The following is a 16,846-nucleotide window of genomic DNA, read 5'->3' as shown; positions in this document are numbered from 1 at the left end:
TTAATATATTTTCTCCTAGACTGAATTATTGATACAAAAGATAATTAAAACTTTAATACTGTAATACAAATTTTCATGGTGAGTATTAAACATACAAAAACAAAAGGCTGACTGTTTAGCATGTTTAAGACAATACAATAATAAGCAAAATGCTATGAATATCATACCATTTGTGATGTTATTAATATTGTGCTCATATTTGCATATTAAATAAAATAAACACTTTTCATGTCAAATTAACTTGTCTTCTGTTTCAGCTGCTGTGTATTCGACCCCCTACATAACAGTTCAGTGCATAAATAATTCAATCCACAAGACATCTTCCTTCAATTGGTTGAATAAATTTTGGCAACGTATGTTCTTCAAACATCTTCTTTGTATATTTGATATGATGGAGCCATGTACATGAATTGATAAAGCAGGTGTTTATTTCGACAACAAACATGACAAAGATACTATTTTTTTTCTTAATTTCTCCATAATCCATCAGTTAATATGAATGTAGGTTGTTACATTTTACACAATTGTGTTCTTTGATAGTACTCCATTTTGTTTATAGCAATTTTGTAGGATTTTTTCTATTTCTTTTTCCAGAAAAACACACAGTTGAGTTCATTTCACATTAATAATCCAATTAGCACATTATGTAGAAAAGTATTAACAATTAAGTTTCCTCTTCAGTATAGACCTGCAGGACCTGTTGATGATCATAAAAACCAAGATATCTGACCTATAAATACACAAAATAAAAAAAAAATGTTATAAATGGAGAAAAAAACAGCAATATAAATAAGCTTATTTTATCATGTTTTAATGAACATTTTGAGAAACTTTCATTTGATATTCTTACTTGTCATGCTTATGAGTTCTCTTATTTCAGTGCTTTGTGTCCAAGATTTAATATTCGTTGTTTAGTGCCTTGCAGTGATATTTAAAGTTGAGCCACTTGCAATAGTTGTTATAGAATGTTCATATGTTGTGTTAATATTTGAACCACTGTCCTATATTATGGTCAGGTTGAGTGCTCACAGACATGAGGCCTAAATTAATATATTGTTTGTTTCCCTAATCCCTATTCTGTCAAGCCAGGTGTGGGTAGGTAGGTAGTTAAATAATTTTATTTTTCCCAAAAGCCAGAATATTATCGGATGATTCGGCAAGCCCGAAAATCAGAAATGAATAAAATAATATTTGGCTTAGTTTTGACAATAAAATTTTATGAGTAGGGCCATTTTTGCAGGGTCGGTCAGGATTGGAGAAACAAACAATATTTTATATTAGGCATGATTTTTTTTTATTAATTGTTATTGACTTTGAACATGTTGAACTAAGTTGGATTGTTTAAATCTTTATATGTTGAGATCTTTAATGGATGACCTATAAAGGAAGTGTTTTCTCATTATTGAAGGCAGGCCCATGATTGGCCTTTAATTTCTTGCATCCGCTTCATTGAACTCTGGTGGATAAGTCACTCATTTACCATACCACATTTTCTTATTTTTATATGAGTCATCATTCAAAGGCAATTTCTTTTATTACTGTAATTCAGAAATTATCGAAACTTTTTAGTAATGTGAATAATGTGACTGGGTGAGTATCGCAAAAATAAGAAATCATATTTTGATAACAGAAACATATATATATATATATATATATATATATATATATCATGTAACTATATAGATCTTTATGCAGATTTTTTTTGTAATCACAATAAGTTGTCCCTTCCCTGAAAAATCTGAATTTACAGTATATAGAAGTGGTCTTACCATTTAGGCCTTGATGTATTCTGTTTATCTTGTTTTGCGCTCATTTCTATTGTAACTGTTTATATTTTTCATCATTTTTCTATATTTCTTGTCCTATAAAACATAAAAAGGGTAAAAACTATTATAAAACATCAGTTTGTGTTTTTCTTTATATTCAGTTATATTTAAAAAGAATGGAATATTTGTGCTATTTCATTTCACAAACTTTTTGCCAGTCATGACTTTCAAAGACTTTCACCCTGGTCAATAGTTTAAAAAACAAACATTCCCATACTTTTTCTTTGTGTTCGTACTAATTTTTCATTTGACAACAAAGACATGATTCAACTATTCTTCTAAAATTTGTTTCGCTTGACTACGTTAAACTCTGAAATATTGTTAACAGTATAATCTGTATGTGTCTCACTTGTCAAAATTTCAAATTAATATATAAATCAGATAAAAATGCTATGCATGGCTCAGTTTGATACAAATGTACAGGTTGAACCCAGAACAGTTAGGGCAAGTATGGACACAACATTCAAGCTCGATACAACTCTGAATTTTTAATTTGGATTGTGATTCAATAGTTGATGCAGCATAGGTTTCTGACACAGAATGAATGCGGTCCAAGTACTTAAAAATTTTAAATTGACAATTAACCTCTAAAATGGTCCAATATTCAAAATCTCAATACATGGTTAGATGCAGCATATCAACATGATCAAAGAACCCCAATAATTCATTTTTTGGTGAAATCAAATAAAGTTAAATTTTGGACCTTTTAGAACTCAATGTGGACCAATTTGATAATGGGTCAAAATATCAAAAATCTTAATGAATGGTTAGATTCAGCATATCAAAGAGCCCCATATAATCAATTTTTGTTGAAATCAAACAAAGTAAAATTTTGGACCCCGATTTGGATCAACTTGAATTTGGGCCCATAATAAAAAAATCTAAGTAAATATTCAGATTCAGCATATTAATCTGAACACCAAGAATTTAAATATTGTTAAAATCAAAATAAGTTTAATTTTGGACCCTAAGGACCTTAAGGTAGACCAATTTAAACAGGACCAAAAAACTAGGAATCTAAATACACAGTTAGATTTGGCATATCAAAGAACTCCAATAATTCAATTTTCTATAAAATCAAACAAAGTTTAATATTGGCCCCTATTGGCCCCTAATTCATGTAATTCCTAAACTCTGAACAAAAACTCTGGTCACAAACCTTGTGTTTGAATTTCATAGATTTCTATTACTTGTACTAAAGTTATTAAGCGAAAACTAAATGTCCTGGGACAACGACGACTACATGATAAAATTGAGAATGGAAAAAGGGAATGTGTCAAAGAGACAACAACCTGACCATAGATTTGAGGGTTGGAATCCTTTTCTTTTACCGAGCAATGCATTTGAATTGGAGATATAGTTGGAACCCCTCTTTGCTCTTGGTTGGGACCCCCCTTTTAAAATGGCTGGATCCGCCCCTGAGAAGCATTATAGAAAAATCTATAAGCTTTAACTCAAAATAAGGATAATTTTATTTTTAAAGGGCAGGCACAGATCCAGAGGGGGGTTCAAGGGATTGGAACCCTCCTTTTTTTGGATAATCAATGCATTTGAATAGGGACATGTAATTGGACCCCCCCCCCCCTTTCCCCTTTTGTCCTGGGTTAGAATCCCACCCCCACCCCTTTTTAAAATGACTGGATCCGCCCCTTAAGGGTCTATAATTAAGTTTGACAACATCAGACGACATACTACTTTATCAAAAAAAAAAGCCACATTTCATCCAATTTAATTTCATCCCTTACTTGCTACATGTAATTTCATCCATAATATTTAAAGAAATAAATTTGGGAGGAGTATGATTTTAATTCATTTGTAATTTGCAAGTTATTAACTATCCAAACTAGAGACCTAATAGAGTAGATATACTTGACTAATTTAAATCAAACTTGGGGTGACTGGGAACAAAGATTTAAGGGAATAGATGACAGTTTACCTACAATGACCTAGTTTCATAGCAATAGCATACATTAATAAAGACTACATGGTCATTCTTATGTTTAAACGTGGTTTAAACTTTGGGTGTTCATTTTTTAATGTTTAACATGTTTAAAGCTAACAATTTCAACTACATACATGTATCAAGATTTGATCCTACATTATTTAAATATTGAAAAAAATAGCTTTTTAAATTTGGATCTATATATAATTGTGAATGTCACATGGATGTATTTTAATGTAAAGCATCTGAAAAATCATTAGCCGTCTCATATTTATTTCAGTTCTTCAAAAGGCAAATTTATATGAGCTTATGCTGAAAATAGAGATTTCTTATAAAAGGAGAAATCCCTGCCCCCCTTTTTGTGTGAAAAATTTTGTTGATTATATAGGGAATCACAGAAACATGACTGAGGCAAGCATCCCCCATCTGAACCCCCTCCCCCCCCCCCCCCCCATGAATATGTTTTTTTAGCTTGTGTAGGTGTAAGTCAGTAAGGAGGCAACCATTTGATTTGTAGGCCGGGTGAAAAATGTCATTAATCTTGCTTTGTAAACTTGTGCTATAAATAAAAATTACCAATCCATTAAAAAATCCGTGAGCCCAATCTCATCCAGTGAAATAGATTATAGTCTGTTTTCGAAGTTATATGGAAGTAAGTTAGTAGTCCAGATAATTATGACGCATTGCAAGGCATTTTTTCTAAGGAGAAGTGTAGAATGGGGGAATGGAACCAATAAATTGATCGGATCCGAAATGTTCTTCCCAGTAAAGGAGCACCTATTATTTTGTAGGTAATTATTATTAGTGTCGGTGGTCTCACAAGTAAATCAGATTGAATATTGCATGCACATTAAAATTAGCAGAGAAGAGACAATTATCAACTTGTGTATTATTCATTTTCTCGCAGTTATTTACGGTAAATCAGCTATATAGACATAGGAAGATGTGGACCGGTGTATGTATATATATATATCCGAAAACAGGTGTTCGGTTCTAGTACTATATAGTGGCTATAGTATATGACTTTTAAATAACAATTATCAATTATATCTGTATTCTGTGGCGGGTCGAAGGGGATGGAATCCGGGGTTGGCCTCCCCTAGCATTTTGTGAGCAATCATTGCATAAATGATAATCTCGGGAATCCTCTCAAGTTCCTATATACAAGGTGATAGGACGTTCCGTTGGAATAGGTTACCTGTGCATCAGGAAAAGTTTTAAGGCATAGCGTGAAAAGGTAACCTATTCCAACGGAACCGAACGTCCTATCACCTTGTATATAGGAACCTTAAAAATATGTGAATAGGTCGGGAAAAACTCTCTTTTGACACTTAGGTATTGCACTGTTGCATTACACACCAATCAAAACGCAAACAATATGGGAAAAGATAACATTTTAACCTACACAATATATGAATAAGGTATACACTTTTGAAATCTAAATTATATGAAAAGGGTGGGGTAACAGAAAACCAGCGGCAACGACACCCTTTATTTAATGGAGACATGTAGTTGGAACCCCCTTTATCATGGCTGGATCCGCCCTAAACTGGTCCGCCGTTCTATCTATAGCTTCGCACCGAAGGAACGGGTTGGAGCTATTGTCACATTGGCATTAATTGGATGAGTCTTACAAATTCAACGATTCGCTAATAAAATTGGCCAATTAAAGTGATAGGAAATTGACCTCAAATGTTAATACTGCGATGCCGCAAAATAAACAAGTATCTGTTAATTGACCCCATGGTAGTAGGGCAGATACATGACCAACGAGCGTGTTAACATGTTCTTGACAAACTGAGCCGGTATCTTTTATTCCCTTAAGAACTCAGTAGGGTAATAAATGTGCTAATTTTTCTTTGATTTGCTATCAGTATAATACATAATCAAACATAGCCCATGATGTACTAGTCTCGTCGAATTATTAAATCCCGTGGTCAGAATTCTGACCACGGGATTTAGGCCATACCTGTTGTCAGTGTAGCGATAAGTGAACACAACAGGGGTCCAGTTTAGATCCGCCCATGATTTTACATGTAAATCAAGCCCCGGGTATTTGTTGGCATAACGGTAACCACGAAAGGGGGGGGGGGGGGGGGGGGCTAATTAAAAGCACGAGGAATTATAAATATACAATTCAACAGGGGTAGAGTGCATTGAGGAATGGGAATTAAAATTGTCTCTTCACGATGATCGAAAAAAGTATCTTGCACGTTATTTTCCGCATCATCTTGTCTGAAACACTCTGAATAATGAGCTTCAAGGCGAAAACAAGGCATGTGAAATACTAATAACATACACTTCTTTTTTTATACGTTGTATGGACAAACCCATAAATCCCTCAACAAAAATTGCTTGATTCATGTCATATCAAATAAATTACAGCGCAGAAAGGTAACTTTAATTTAATATCAAAACTAAATTTTTGTTATATTTTTCAATAAATTTATAAATCTTAATTAGGCATGCGTTGCGTGAGTTCCATTTCATGAGACCTACACAGATTTCTATAAAACAAATCAAAAATTATAAATACAGTTTTTACAATTTTTTCCGGCATAGATAAAAAAAAATATGTATATAATCTATATACGATTTGGTTGAATTATTTCACTTCATTTTAATGATAAATCCTTTAGTTCTTAAATTTTTAATTAAAATGAATTTATCATTTTGATATCTAGCGATAAACTTTTTAAATTGAAGTGACATGGTCAGTAACCTAATTAGTTGCATGGCTGATTACCATCTTACAGGTGACCCAGTAATTTTCCATATGACAGTAGCGTGTACCCTCGGGGTTATATCGGGGTGTGTATAACTTATTTTCTGGGGAACATCCTGTCCACGTGTAGTACTTATAGCATATATTGCAACAGATGACATTAAACAAATTTTCTTTGTAGCATCGGAGGCAATTTCATGTTCGACCACACAAAATATTTCACAAAAAAGATATGATAAAATCAAAAGAAAAAGATAAAGAAATATTAACAAATAAAGGTGGAATTGAGTAAACGGGGATTCGTGTTTTTATGAGCTTATTTTCAGTGGACAACAACAAATGGAAGTTTTTAACGACCTTGTGTGACCTATAGTTGTTAATGTTTGTGTCATTTTGGTCTTTTGTGGATAGTTGTCTCATTGGCAATCATACCACATCTTTTTGACTGGCTATATACATGATATAATATATATAGCACTAACACGGTCGGTCCAGTGGACATATTTCATACTAGATAACTTATACAGTAATTCTTTTTACATATATGAAAATTATTGTCCGATCTGATACACGTACCTATAATGTACAGAATTTTGAACAGCTTCAAATATATGGGGTCCGTAGAAACACCGCAAAGGACCTCCTTAGTGCACTAAGAACAAAAATGTGCACTAATTAAGGACCTACTCCTTTCATAATTTTAAATTATATTTTTTCTAATGTTTTCTCGACACGTACCTCAAAAAGTTGATTGTCACCTTTAGTATAATCGATAGCAATTCATGTTCGCTCAACCTTGGCCCGTGAATAATCTACTAGTATACTGATTAAACATGTATATGGTATTTCAAATTGTTTTCTATTTTTTTTTCATTTGTTTGTTTTTGCCGTATTTATTCTGTCTGCTATATTTTTTACTTCTAAATTAATAGCGTATTTTCAACTCTTTTCAGTTTGGGATTTTTCATCCTTTTAATTTTAAAAAGACAAATAATTGTGAACACTTCACGGAAAAGTGAGGATTGATATTTGGTTGCTTAACGTCCAGTTGCCAATACTTCATTCATTTTTCTAATGTTAAGAACTATGCCATTGATCAATATTTCGATTTGAGCGTTACTGATGAGTCTTGTGTAGACGAAACGCGCGTCTGGCGTACTAAATTATAATCCTGGTACTTTTGATAACCATCACAGCAATGTTTTTAAACATGTTTAGGAAAGGAACATATTTCTGATTCGATGTTTACATACAAATGCATTACAAGTATAAATATGTATAGGTTGATGTTTAGTCCCTTCGATGTTTTAGACTGTAAATAAATTATGACCAATTTATTTCTGACATCTTCTTCATTTTTAACTTTTGTGGATAGGTGTTTCATTGACAGCCGTACCACATCTCCTTTCGCTTATTTTTGTTGTATATATTTTTTAATTCACTTTCCTTGTCTTTTAAAATATATTTATTCCATTATTTTTATTTGATGCCGAAAATAAGAATACGAAGTTATTTGTTAAATGCTAAAAATAAGCGAAGTAAAACAACCGTTAATAATTATGTATATGAGCATTATATCTATTTATAAAATATTTTAAATACAAGCAGACATACCATTTGTGACACCAATTTCATTTATTTCCAAATCTTAAAATCATACATTTCCGTTCTTTAGCGTTTCTTAATAATGGCAGAACGGGCTTAAGAGTCATATGATTAAGTTAACTAAATAATTTAGTTTTCCCACATCATTAGCGGATTTAGGGGGTTAAAGCGAGCCCCCCACCCCCGGTTGAAAATCTTAAAATATTTTTTGTATTAACCATTTCTTGTTTTAATGTTATCTTTACTATAATTTGAATATCTAGCACTGAATAGGGTGACACGTTGTCGCTACACTTCTTTAAATATACACAAGTCATAATAACATTGGCCAGAGGGTAACTTGATAATTAGAGGACCAAAGGATGTAATTAAGACAATCCAAGGCTGCTATCTCTATATTTTATTATATATATCTTTATTATCCTCCCTTAGAGTGATACAACAATTGCAAAACGGGTAGATACGATCTGTAATCAAATAATTAACCTTATAAAATTAATACTTAAAATTTTATTTAGAGTAGCCATATGCCGGATGAACAAAAGTGTGCCATTTATTGAAAAACATATGGTTTGGTATAACATGAAAACTTCTCTAGTGTTTTAAACATTTCTCACATAACCCCTCCCCCAAACCCCCACTTCAAGCTCTGGATCCGCGCCTGCCCATAGTGCTTATTACATTATAAAATAAAATGGTATTCATCTTCAATTGTTGAGATAAAGATGAATTGTTAAAAAAAAAGCATTGACACCAGTTTTAAGTTATCGTTCATAGAAGACAGTTATGATTTATTCTATAATTCTCTTTTTAAAACGTAATATAATTTTACCTCTTGGAGTTTTTCTATATGTTACTTCTGTAATCGGATTTTGAAGAACCCCATGGACACCACATACTCTCAAATGTCTTTCAAGGAATAATGATAGTATGTAAACTCTTGTGTTGTTAGTAAGGAAATGAAATATCAAAAGCATTTGTTTCTCAATTTTTATCTCAAAATAGGGTTCTTTAAATAAAAAAAAAAGCTTGCATAGCAATTTCCTTAAAAACTAAATATATATAACAAAGGCAAAGTTTTAAAACACAAAATTTATTTTTTATTTTTCTTTCATAAACTTGAATTTATACCACGCTAAACCGTTAGGTTAACAACCATTGATTAATCAATAAGTAACGATCAAAAGACAATTGTTTATTGGATTAGGTTGATTGAACAGGATGATTCGGGAATCTGCAATAAACCGTTGGTCACGTGGCGAGTGGCAGGCGTTGATTAAAAAGTCATTTAACTTCAAAATTACAAAATCTATTGATACCTAACTTTATAGATTTGAGGTATTTAATCATATCCTCTTATATTCATGTTCGCTGTGATCTTAAAACATCGTTTTAGTGTCCTTAATGCAAAAACTTTCTTCTTAGTGCACTAAGAAGTCTTTTGCGGTATTTCTACACACCGAAATATATGGCCTTATTATTGGTAATATACCATATTAGTGTCACTAATGGCTTTACGTGTTACCAAATTAAAAAGAAGAAATAGGCTCAAAACCGCATTTTTAACTTTAGATTTTTTTTCAATCCCAAAATAGAGAAGAGGTCCGGTATACAGACTTATTAAAAAGTCCAGATGAGAAGTTTAACTTGCTTTTCTATTCCCGGCACTTTTAACATAACGCATGCAAAAAAAAAATGCAGTACCTGGTTACAGTTGCGCATTGACAAATTATAATCTTTCGATTAAATGATCTTAAATCTATATGGTCTTTATTTTAAAAGTTATAAAATCTAAATGTAAAGTGATCTAAAATGTTCAATATTAATGAGTATTTTCGCTGTGAAATGAATCTAAGGTCGTCTAAAAGTGTATACATGTGTATTTGACCCGACTACTGACTACATAGTAAACTATTCATTATGTACCTATAAGGGGGGTCTGAGCGGGACTCGGGATTGTCGAGGCGTATTTTTTGTAAACGTGACACATGAAAGTCAAATTATGAGGGAGGGTAGGAGGGGTACCAGGGGCGGATCCAGCCATTTTAAAAAGGGGGGGTTCCCAACCCAGAGTAAAGGGGGGGTTCCAGCTATATGCTCCCATTCAAATGCATTGATCGGTCAAAAAAAAGGGAGGGTTCCAACCCCCGGAACCCCCCCTCTGGATCCGCGCCTGGGTACTGATCCCGAAATCCCGAGCTTAAAAACACGAAATCCCGAAATCCCGGGCTTAAAAAACACGAAATCCAGAGGTCCGAAATTCGAAAAAAGAATTATCGTACCCCGAAAGGGTCAATCCCAAAATCCAGAGCTTAAAAACACCCGATCCCGCAGTCCCGATAAAGGTCCTATCCTCCCTCAAATTATTGTGCCGTGAAAACGCGAAATGAAGTTTAGCGGGACATGGGAAATTACAAAAATAGCAGAATTGTTCACTTACATAGTGTACGCGGGATGGCATCATGCGAGAATCTAAAAAAAATAAGTAGTAACTAAGCGGGATCCGTGAACAGAACCCCCAATGAGACCCCCATTAGTTGTGGCTTATTTTGGTCTTTTTAATTAGTTTCTTTCCCCTACATTACGTGACCGTTTTTGTAAAACAACAGCACTCGAGGTCTGACAGTATTTTACCAAGAAATGCACAAAATATTCAGAAAGAAGGCCTAGAAAATTTAAATATTGGTATGCACACATACTCCCCTATCAGCACAGACAATTATATTTTTGTAAAGGCGCCAAACTCGTTTCTAATATTTATAATAGAACCGAAAAGAAAATGGAAATGGAAATGGGGAATGTATCAAAGAGATAACAACATGACCAAAGAGCAGATAACAGCCATAGGTCACCGATGGGTCTTCATTGCAACGAGAAAATCCCGCAACCTGAGACTGGGGTGGATCTAGTCATATAAAGGAGGGGTTCCTAACCCAGGACAATTTTTTTTTTAGTGGGGGGGTGTCCAACTACATGTCCCCATTCAAATGCATTGATCGTCCAATAAAGAAAGGGGGGTTCCAACATGTCCAACCTTCAGCCCCCCCCCCCCCCCCTGGATCCGTGCCTGTGAGGCATGCTTTAGCTTGCCATTAAACAAAAATGTATACTAGTTGAGTGATAATGGACGTCATACTAAACTCTTCAATATAAAAAAAAAGAAACTAAAATAAAAATCATACAAAGGTCACAAAGGCCATAACTTCTGGCTCCTGAATTAGGAAAAGTGCAAAATGCAGTGAGGATAAAAGCCTTTACTGTAAATTCCTGAAATTACAATTATATAAATCATCTCACATCTTTGTGCATTTCTTGAAATTGGTCATATTAATAAATGCATGCAATATTTTCAGAATATTTCAATATATAGGCTTTTAAAAGTCAATCTTGTGCATGATTATCAATGATTATACTCGCACAATTAACACATGTGGTTCTCAAAACTCAGAGGTGTCTATGCTATTTATGACAACATTTTAATCAAGTATAAATTTACAAAATATGTTAAGAACTATATGATTTTTAGGTTTTTAAGCATAGATATAGTAGGTCAGGATCTGCGAACTCTCACTGACTGACCATAGCCAGAAATTAGTAGTGGTTTTGCTAATTAATATTCATAATATGTAAATGAGAATTGTACCACGTGATAGTACTTTGAACTGGACTGGCTTGATAGGCTTGATATCATTAAAATCTTTAAAACACGGATATTATAAGTTGCCCGTCACAGAGTCCTTATTTACAATCACTTTGATATTTCCGTAAAGTTGTCAGGCGGTCAAAATCAAAACAATGAACGCGAATTTAGTGAATTTTTCGTGCTTTCGTGAGTTTCTTCTTCTTGAAATAGTGACATTTTAATTTTACGTGGGAACCTAGAGTTCAATGACTACACATACAAGGTTTGGACTTGCTTATTCTTTGGAAATTCAAGTTTCATATTTCACCCCGGCAACCTGTTTTTGTAATGACCTTGTAAGCCAATTTTCAACACGAAGTTTGCAAATTTGACGTTTCAGCCATTTTAGCCTGCATTTTACACTGCAATGTTAAAATCCTCTCGCTTCGATTTTTAAAATAGCTCAGGAACCTGTATTTTTGCAACAACAGTCATTATGCTTCGTTTAAATGGTGTATATTGTTGTGTATATTCATTTTCTGCCCCGGCAACCTGTCTATCACTTAAATTAAAATTAAAACAGACATTTTTTCAAAATTCCCTATCATTTTAATGTAATTTCCGTGACCCGTATCCGATTTCTTTAGTATAATATTCAAATAAGCAAAGTGGCGTTGATTTCTGGATATGCTGAGCACATGAATTCAACACTAGTTTTTTGGTGATGTTGGTGTTGCTTAGTGTTTTGTTTTGTTTTTCTTTTCTGCATCTTTATATGTTTTGCCTTGGCATTGTCAGTTTCTCTTTCATTGCCTTTGGGTTTTTTTTGTTATGTTAAATAACAAGTCACAAGAGAGAAAAAACAAAAAAAATATGTGAAAAAATGGCTTAGTTCAGTATATATTAAGGACAGAGATAACAAATAGCTAAATAAGAAAAAAGAAAAAAGAAAATTCCTTTTCTATGTACAGTCAATTGTCTGATAATCTAGAAGATAGCCTGATTTGGTCTAATTCTCCTGAATTCTAGCAGGTACTTTATTCCAACTTTTTTTAATTCAAACAAACCATGTCTTAGATAGTCTTGGAATTAGAATACATTAATCATAAAACTTTCATAATACTTTGGTGAATTATCTATTGATATAATCATGATAATTAAGCTCCTTTTTAATTTTTAGGGATTTAAAATTTTTAATTTAAAGTTAGGGATTTTATTCATAAAAGGGGGGATTTTTCCAGTACGTATACTATTAATAATGCTTTGAGCAATTTTCATGAAACTTGGTGAATTATTTGTGTATAACATAAACATGATAATTTTCCTTTTAATTTAAAAAAAAAATCTGATTTATGTCATTGTACTATCATGACTTGGGATTAGGATAGTCTCAAGAATGCTTTCACAAATTTTTATGAAACTTTGGTGAATTGTTTTTATATCTTGACAAACTCCCTTTTTATTGTTATGACCCAAAGTGGAGGGGGCATAATGTTTAACACTTGTCAGATCGTTTGTCCGTCTGTCCCAAAGTTGTTTTTTGTTCTCTTACAGTACTTTAGTTTGCCTCAACCAAATTCAATTAAACTTTTACAAAAGCTTGTTATCACAATTCTCATATCAAGTTTGAATTTTGGTGATGTCAGTATTACTGTACTAGAGTATCAGAGTTATGCCCCTTTAGAAATGGGGAAAATATGCTGAATTTTTGGTTTCCTGTTCTCTAAAATTTAGTTTGTCTCAACCAAATGTTATGAAATCAATACACAATGCTTATCATCACAAAATACAGATTAAGTTTGAATTTTGGTAGTGTCTCTTTTACTAAATTCTATAGTTATGTTCTTTAAAAATGGAAAAAAATGTTTCGGCCTTCTAACTTAAGTTTCCCTCAACCAAATTTTATTAAACTTTAAAAAAATACTTTTTATCACAATTTTAATCAGATCAATTTCAAATTTTGGTAGTAAAACTTTTACCGTTCTTCAGTTATGTTCCTTTAAAACTTTGAATAATATGCAAGCTGGAGTATCATTCCCTATTTATCATGTATATTTTTTTATAAGATGCAGAGTTAAGGAACTTTAGTTGTTGCAAAGTTATTTTAAAATTGTCCATTTTCAAAAACTTTGAAAGGTTTTAGAAATTTATGGATTTGTTAAAAAAATCACAGCCTTAAACTTATAGTCACTTGAGATATATATCTATAAATGGAGCCAAATTATATACATGTTTTATGTCAATAAATACCACTGTTTGTGCATGTTTTGTTTTTTTTGGAGGGCAGGGGTCTTATTTGCACAGTGCTCATAGTTTTTTAGTCGATCATTAAAATTCATTTAAAGCTTAAAGACCAGCTATAAGGGCAAGAAGCTTATCAAGCACTCATGGTTTAGATTTTTATTAAACACACATTAATATACATAATGTACATTAAACAGAAAAAAATATTGATGCAAGATGTCATTCAACTTTTACTCTTTTATGTATAGGACAAGAACTATAGAAGATACAGAGAAATTATATACAGCAGAAATGATAGGCAATGTAAAATTTGCAGAAGCCAACTAAACCTAAATGGTAAGGCACCTTTTAATTTTAAAAAAGTTATTGAACTTGAAAGATGATTACTAGTATCATGATTACTATAAAAATTAAAAGATGTGGTATATTAAATATGAAAACTATCATGGCTTAGAGAAAGCAATTGTAGGCCTGTTACAACCTTCAATAATGAGAAAATCCATACCCTATACTATAGTCAAAGTAGGCAGCTATAAAAGACCTAAAGATGAAACATTGAAACAATCCAAACTGTAAAACTAATCATGGTAATTGCCTAGTTTATAACAAAATAAATTACAAGAAATAAATATGACCGGTATGAAACAACAACAACAACAACCACTAAATTTTAGTGTCAGACTAAACTGACAAAAGCTACAGGCTCTGAACTTTGGACAGGCACAATAGGAATATGGCAAGGTTATATAAAAATAAGATGTGGTATGATTGCCAATAAGACAACTCTCCACCAGACAACCAATGATGTAAATTTCCTGCAAACACGGACTTGACTTCTGTAAATCAACTAATTTTTCGTGAATACTTTATTTGGCATTTTATACTTTCTAGTCTACATCGCAGTTATTTATTTTTCTCGAGTTCAAGTTTACTTAATGTATTTTAATAAGGAAAGATACACATGAAAAACATTTATTGCTGTTTCTCTCTCCATTTATAACATTTTATTTGTTTATTTTGTGTATTTATAGGTGATCAGACATCTTGGTTTTCATGATCAATAGGTCATTACTGAAGAGGAAACTTATAGTTGAAATTTATTTACATAGTGCATAATTGGATTAATTTGAAATGGAATGTGTGCTTTCCTGCAAAAAAGAAATAGGAAATTTCAACATTATCACATGATAATGACCATAAACAAAATGGAGTTCTATCATAGATACACAAAAACACTATTGCATAAAAGCAACAACATATCTTAATCAAAAGAAAGGAGAATGCTGAACAAATACTATTTTGTTGTTGAAAAAAGGAACACCAGTTTTATCCACTCATTTACATCGCTCCCTCATATCAAATATACAGAAGAAGATCATTGAAGAACAATTTGCAAAAATGATTTCTCTTAGAATTGAAGGGAATTGTTTAGTGAATGGAATAATGTATTCACTGAATTCTTACGTAGTGGATTGAATAACTGTACACAAGCTGAAACAGAAGAAATTCTAATTTAAAATAACACGAAAAGTGTTTATTTTATTATTTAATCTGCAAATATATAAACAAATTCTTTAGAACACCACAAATGGTATGACATTCAAATTGGTTGCTTATTAATGTATCGCATTGAAACAATTACAAAGAAAATAGAAGCATTTGTTCCAAAAAAAATTATAACTCAAAGTTAAATTTATAAAAAAAGTATAAACAATACCTAGATCTAAACAGTCAGACTGTATTATTTTCAATGTCATTAAAATGTTGAGTCAAACATTTATTAAAGTTTTAAATATCATTTGCATCAATTATACAGTCTTGTAATAATTATATTCATACTGTTTGTATACATGGTGTAGTGAAGAAATGTTCAACAAGTAAAAATAAAGGAAAACATTTCCTTAAGGGAAATTTGATCTTCAGAAATTTCCTTAGAGGAAATTTGAAGAAAAATGATTTCCCTAGAGGAAATTTGTTGTCTTGAATTTTCCTCCAAGGAAAAGTGTTTGTCAAAAATTTCCTCACAGGAAAAAGTATTTCCTCCAAGGAAAATTTGAAGCTACAAATTTCCTCACAGGAAAAAGTATTTCCTCCAAGGAAAATTTGAAGCTGCAAATTTCCTCAAAGGAAAAAGAATTTCCTCAAAGGAAAAAGAATTTCCTCTAAGGAAAAAGAATTTCCTCTAAGGAAATAGAATTTCCTCAAAGGAAATAATTATGCAGCAAATTCCCTAAGGGAAATCTTTTTCCCTTGAGGAAAAAACAATTTCCCTTGAGGAAAAATCTTTTTCCTTCAGGGAAATTTGATTTCCCTTGAGGAAAAGTACTTTTCCTCTGAGGAAATTGTTGAAAAAAGGGGCATAACTTTTTCAACAGTGGTGCTAGATCCAAAAAATTTTAGGACAAATATCAGGGAACCAATACCAACCAAGTTATCAACTTTGTTTTGACTTAACTCCAAAAATTAAGGTGACAACTTTTGCACTCAGCGGAATTGCAAACTTGTCCCGGAGACTGTTAATTGTTCAAACGGAAGGGGTAAATCACAGAAGCATATTTTGGTTCGCTTAGTTGTAAATCACAGAAGCATATTTTGGTTCGCTTAGTTGTAAATCACAGAAGCATATTTTGGTTCGTATAATGGATCAATGAACTATTAAAAAGGGGGCTGCGGTTACATGTCAATTAGGGAGAAAAGGAAGGAGTCAATTGAAACCTTCTATTATACTAAATACTATTATTTAAGATTAACCCGAATAATGCAGTCGTTAAATTTCTCTGATCTACGATGGCTGCATTTACCTCGCGTGAGAGAAAATTGGACACGGAGAGGGATTAAATTATTCGAGTTTATTTAAGATATGTTTAAGGAGAAAATTAGTT

The 16,846-nt window shown here is 32.3% G+C and overlaps 2 long non-coding RNA genes across 6 annotated transcripts; one reads left to right on the top strand and one right to left on the bottom strand.

Annotated features, from left to right (window-relative positions):
• Positions 1-39: 39 nt before the first annotated feature.
• LOC143069055 (uncharacterized) lies at positions 40-4,478 on the bottom strand. The gene is made up of 3 exons (XR_012976315.1): positions 4,345-4,478; positions 1,770-1,862; positions 40-730 (listed from the first exon to the last, which is right to left on the bottom strand). It is a non-coding gene; the product is annotated as an uncharacterized LOC143069055 (long non-coding RNA).
• Positions 4,468-15,773, top strand: LOC143069054 (uncharacterized). 5 transcript variants are annotated; one of them, XR_012976314.1, is made up of 3 exons: positions 4,468-4,555; positions 14,213-14,300; positions 14,996-15,773. It is a non-coding gene; the product is annotated as an uncharacterized LOC143069054 (long non-coding RNA). The 5 variants fall into 5 exon arrangements; XR_012976313.1 differs by having other exon boundaries at positions 4,471-4,559; XR_012976312.1 differs by lacking the exon at positions 4,468-4,555 and adding an exon at positions 10,688-10,715.
• The last annotated feature ends 1,073 nt before the right edge of the window (positions 15,774-16,846 follow it).

The sequence above is a fragment of the Mytilus galloprovincialis genome, chromosome 3 (assembly GCF_965363235.1).
Source record: "Mytilus galloprovincialis chromosome 3, xbMytGall1.hap1.1, whole genome shotgun sequence".
NCBI classification, from domain to species: domain Eukaryota; kingdom Metazoa; phylum Mollusca; class Bivalvia; order Mytilida; family Mytilidae; genus Mytilus; species Mytilus galloprovincialis.
The sequence above is the reverse complement of the archived record's forward strand: the minus strand, read 5'-3'. Positions and strand labels throughout refer to the sequence as shown.